The 5495-nt window shown below is 39.2% G+C and overlaps 1 protein-coding gene across 4 annotated transcripts in view; it reads left to right on the plus strand.

Moving 5' to 3' along the window:
• The first annotated feature begins 911 nt into the window (after nt 1-911).
• The window catches only part of bean1 (brain expressed, associated with NEDD4, 1), a 53101-nt gene continuing 48517 nt past the window's right edge, over nt 912-5495 (plus strand). For 3 of the 4 annotated variants that reach the window (XM_032541852.1, XM_032541851.1, XM_032541853.1), the window contains exon 1: nt 912-1553. The gene's annotated coding sequence lies outside the window, so the exon portion shown is untranslated. The remainder of the gene's footprint in view (nt 1554-5495) is intronic. The other variant, XM_032541850.1, reaches the window with a different exon arrangement.

Genomic DNA, 5495 nt, shown 5'->3' on the forward strand with positions numbered 1-5495 from the left:
TAACACCCAAAATCCAAGAAAAAGTGATTTCTTCATAAGATGGGCACTTTAATGTATATTTTAAAGGTGCACCTTAATAATAATAAAATAAATAAATAAAATCTCTTTTCATACCTATTTTTTTTAATATCTGGCGTAATATTGAACATACCCAATGAGTTTCTTTCCACATGCCATGTAGGGCTGTAACACTAAAACATCAACTCACCTACAATTTTTAAGTAATATATTTACAGTTTAAAATATGTAAAAGATAAATCCTGCATGTTGTATACACGCATATTGTACCCACTTCATGTATTTTTGCATGAGCAGGTGTGGTTCTTTAAGGGTGCACTTTGATTATGAGTATATAAAAGACCTTAACATATTCAACATTGTATCTGTCACTATAATATTCACTATGACATCCCAAATGATACTTAAAAGTAATCTATTACATTACCCATTCAATATGTATTTCTTGTCACAAGTTGTATTAGTTTAAAATGCATACAGTAACACTTGTTCTGTATGTTGTTGGTCATTGTTGCTTTTTTTTTTATAAGCCTACATATTTGTACCTACTTGCATGTAGCCTGCATAACAGCTTTATGGTTGTTGTTTTTTTAACTTATTTTTATTTATTTATCTTTATTACCTGTGTACACATACTGTACATCACTTTATTTTGTGGCATTGCTATGTATATATGTTTTTTTTTTGGGTTTTTTTAAATGTATCTGTGTTATTGGGGCTGAACTGTAGCCCGACCAGACAATCCCTGTGGGGTTTTGCTGGGATTTTAATATAATTTTCACAGTTCAGTAACATTGTGACTTGTAGCTCGGGGGGGGGGGGATTTCAATCATTGCACTCGTTTCTCAGAGAATCACGTTTTTTCGGGTTTGGTGAGGCATTTCCTGGCTGGCTGTCTCATCATCTGAATATGCCTGTCCTGAATGATGCGCCTTTCTCCCCTGGCATGACACACTTACTGGGCTGCGGAGCCGAGCCGAGCCGAGCCACGGGACGAGGCACGGGACAGAGACAGGACAGAGTCAGACGAACATGATGAGGATGCGGGAAAGAAAGGCAGATAAGAGCTCAAATGGTGATGCCGCTATTGACAAAGGAATGTCCATTGAGAAAGAAGCCAAATAAATAAAAGATCTGCGGAGTGGGGGGGGTGGTGACAGTGCTGGTGATGATAGTGAGGAGGTTGTAAGCTAAGGACGGACCGCTCGGAGGAGGATGCTCGGACGACCGGAGCGCTTCTCTGCTCAGGGTTGATCATCGTGCGAGTAAATCTCGGGTATCACCGAGAGTTTAACGAAGCGCTATTCTGAGGAGGAGAGGCCAAGTCCCGAGAGAGCGCGAGAGCGAGAGAGAGAAAGCGAGCGAGGGGGAGAGAGAGAGAGAGAGAGAGAGAGAGAGAGAGAGAGAGAGAGAGAGAGAGAGAGGACTGGGTGATCGTTGTGTTGCTGCTGTTGTCAGTGATGTGAAGCGACATTAAGGAGCTGATGAAAGGACTTCTAGTTGTGCGTGGACACATTTCTACACCTTCTTTGCAGGTAAGCAGCTTCTATAATCTTGCTTTCCATCTCTCTTTTTACTGCATCTCTTTCCCCATCTCCATCTAAACTCTCTCTTTCTCTAGTCATCATAAAACTACAAATATATATACAAGTGTAGCCTACACCACTAGCATAGGGAGTTATAGGGAGGTATGGTTGCAGTTTTAAGAGTGACTTTAAACTGACATTAACCTCTTTTTTTTACCTCCTATAGTAGGCCTATCACAATGCTATTATGTAATATCTTCAAGTAGGTGCACTCACAACATATTAATATATAATTAAACACTATAGGTGGCGTGTAATTAGAGGCTACATTTACTCAAGTACAAATTTGAGGTATTTGTACATTTTATGCAACTTCCACTCCACTAAATTACAATTTTGACTCCACTAACTGTATCTGACTGACATCATTTCTGGTTACTTTTTAAACATCAGCAGCTCATTAATAATAATATGTTTACAGACTTACCTATCTAACTGTAAATAAAGTAGTTAAAATGACCTCCACCTTGACCTGCCACAACAATGCATGAAAATGCTGTTTACACATTAATGCAACAGTATTAATAATCCAATACTTGATACTGACAAGAGCCAATCTGCTGATTATTGAGGTCTTTTACTTTTTACGGATATTGTGAGTACATTTAGCTGACTATACTTTAGTACTGTTACTTAAGAAACTTAAGTATTTCACTAGTAAATGTGTACTTTTTTAGATTTTTGCACTACTGCGTTTACCTAAATGATAATTAAATGTCTTCCACCACTGGAACAACCTGAATAAATGAGTGTAGAAGCATGATGGATGCATATGCATACACAACATGAGGGGGTCAGTGAATGCTTTGAAGAGTATTGAATGTCCTTGGCAGTCATCAGATCCCACCGCCTACAGGCAATATTTGATGGACAATCATGATGGATGTCAATATTAATACAAAGGAACACACAACTGTGTTTTACAGACACAGTATCCTACAAGAACTCCCTATGGCCTACATTGTGTTCTCATCTAAGAATTTCACAATGGTACCGTAACAGGCAATTACTGTAAAAGTAACATGAAGCAAATTTACTATTGCTAACCACAAACGCACTGTGGGTCCCTACAGGGCTTTTGTAGGCGAGCTATAGTGATTTTTGGATCTCTCGCTCGCTCAGATTTCCTCCCAGGCTTCCCTCCTACACACTTAAACTCTCTTGTTTTAGCAGTGAAGTACAAAAGCCTTCCAACCCGACAGTAACCGTACCAGTGCAGAGGAATGCAGGCCAAATGTTGTCATGCAGTAGGTCACTTTATCAGTGATCAGCATGCTTGTGTTATGTAAAAGATGTTTAGGCCTATAAAACAGAGGAAATCCAAACAGGTGCAGGTGATGTAATGAAACCATTGGGGCCAAGATAAAAACAGAATACATGAACTGGATTGAAGAAACTAGATGGGAAAGATAAAATGCTTGAGATAACCACTAGGAAAAATATACAGTTCCCTTGAAAGTGTGGTCATCTGTGTCGTGTTAAAAGCCACATTTCCAGTTTTAATACATGTGACTTTTTCCAGTGAGATCTGATGACAGCTTGATTTAAACAGCATCACAGTATCAGGACTGCATGCGGTCTTAGTTCTCGGCTCCCCAGAGGATATCAAAGCCCTTCCATGTGTTATCGGAGTGGATTTCCCTCTCCACTCAACTATGAAGGTCGACACTACAAAAAGACACCTACAGATTCACTCAACATGTTTGACTCTTTAAATTGTAACAAATAAAAAAACTATGGTGGCACTTGGAGAGGGCATGACCTGCGCCAATGCCATGCCCTATCTCGCAATGTTACAGAAAGTGAAAAAACAATTTGTGTATCTGCCCCGTGAGTCAAATCTGCTTCAAAAGTGAATGGGTTCTGCCCCTGTCCATGTTGAATCCTTCCACCAAGTGGCTAGGGTTTTCCCATAATCCTGCTGACAGACGAACCAACCTCTCTGCGGAGGTACAAAAAGCTAAGACTGGATACGTGAAGCTAAGACCGGATACGTGAAGCTAAGACTGGATACGTGAAGCTAAGACCGGATACGTGAAGCTAAGACTGGATACGTGAAGCTAAGACTGGATACGTGAAGCTAAGACTGGATATTTGGGATCTTTAGTGCAGATTATATCTGTCAATGGAAACAGTGTCCTGTAAGGAGTGCATGTAGCAGGCATAACTTATTAACATTCAACAAAATGTGTGTATACACTAAATAAATAGTGTTGTGTTTACATTTAAATAACTCAAGGAAGATAAAGCAACAGCCATGCTCTCTAAGAAATTGTAGGTAGAAAAGTACGCAGGATGTGACTAAATGAAAAAAAGATTCAAAATCCAAATTGTTTGTAATTTTGCAGAGCCACTTCTAAGTTCACCATTGAACTGTACTTATTGTAGCTTTGCACACGTACTGCAAATGCAACTGACAATAGAAATAGACATACAGTATAAAGTGGGTCCACATCATTTCACTTCCAAATATATTGGTTTCCTTGGCAACTTGTTTAAACTTGTACTGATCACCTCGTCCGCTCTGTTGCATAGCCGGGCCCCCACATCTCACTGAGCTTAGCTGCTGAGTAAAATGATTTTAACACTGAGAGTCATCATAACCAAAACCATAAGAAAATATTGAGATTGTAAAAAAATTACCCAATCCAACACATTTTGTTACTCAATTGTACCTTAAATACAGTAAAGACTAATTGCGTCATAAAACCTTGTACTGAGCGATGAACAGTGGTGGAAGAAGTATTCAAATTGTTTACTTAAGTAAAAGCACTAATACCAAACTACAAACACTAAAAAAGTAGAAGTCCTGCATTTAAAACGTTCTTATCATCGGGAAAATGGTTTTGAAGTATTAAAAGTAAAAAGTACTTAATGCAGAATAAGTGTCACATTTGAGTTCTTTTAAATAAAGCCTGAAGACCTCTCTTTTTAATTTTGCCTTTCTTAAATAATTGTTAATTTCTAATACTGTACTGTTACTTTTATTCTCATATTTGATTTGTTTTTAATTTTTCAATTGTTTTTAACTACTCTTTAATGTTTTATGTAAATCCCTTTGAACTGCCCGGTTGCTTAAATGTGCTATTCAAATAAAGCTGCCTTACCTAGACTTGTAGGCCTATATATTGTTGGCTAGTTTAATGTACAATAATACATCATATTTTACACATTTTATGTGTTTTGTGTTCAAAAATTTTAATTTGTAAAGTAAACTAATGATGAAAGCTGTCAGATGAATGTAGCGGAGTAAAAAGTACAATATTCCCCTCTTAAATTTGGTGGAGTAGAAGTAAAAAAAGAGCATAAAAAGTAACTCAAATCTGTAGCGTACTTGAGATAATGTACTTAGTTACATTCCACCGCTGGTGATGAGCATTCTCACTGAACCTCTGACCCCTCGCTGTGGGGTCGACTCTGTGACCCGGCTGTCATGGGAGTTGAACCCACAGGCTTTTAGCGATAGCGCGGATGCTCTATAACTGCGGGTCCTGCCTGCACAGCTACAATCACCAGTCAGTGTGAAATTGGTGTCGTCGCCGGGACTGACATGTTGAATGGATGACAGGGCTGTGCGGGCCAAATAGACTGTCAGAGAGAGCTGTGAGGAGATGGATGACAGGAGGGAGAGAGGGGCAAAGAGAGAGAAACGACAGAGAGAGAGAGAGGAAATACCAGAAAGAAAGATGAAGAAATGATAGAGTGCTGCTGGGGCCACAGGCAATACCTGACTCCCACAGTTTCTCTATCTCTGACTGGTCCTGTCCCCTACGCTCTCCTTCTTTTCTCCTGAGTATTACAAGCCCTGCACAGTATCTAAAGCAGTTTTGTTAGCAGCGCCGGTGTAACAGCTCAGAAATGTGTTACTGTTTTGTGTCAGCTTGACAAGTT

The sequence above is a fragment of the Etheostoma spectabile genome, chromosome 17 (assembly GCF_008692095.1).
Source record: "Etheostoma spectabile isolate EspeVRDwgs_2016 chromosome 17, UIUC_Espe_1.0, whole genome shotgun sequence".
Taxonomy (NCBI): domain Eukaryota; kingdom Metazoa; phylum Chordata; class Actinopteri; order Perciformes; family Percidae; genus Etheostoma; species Etheostoma spectabile.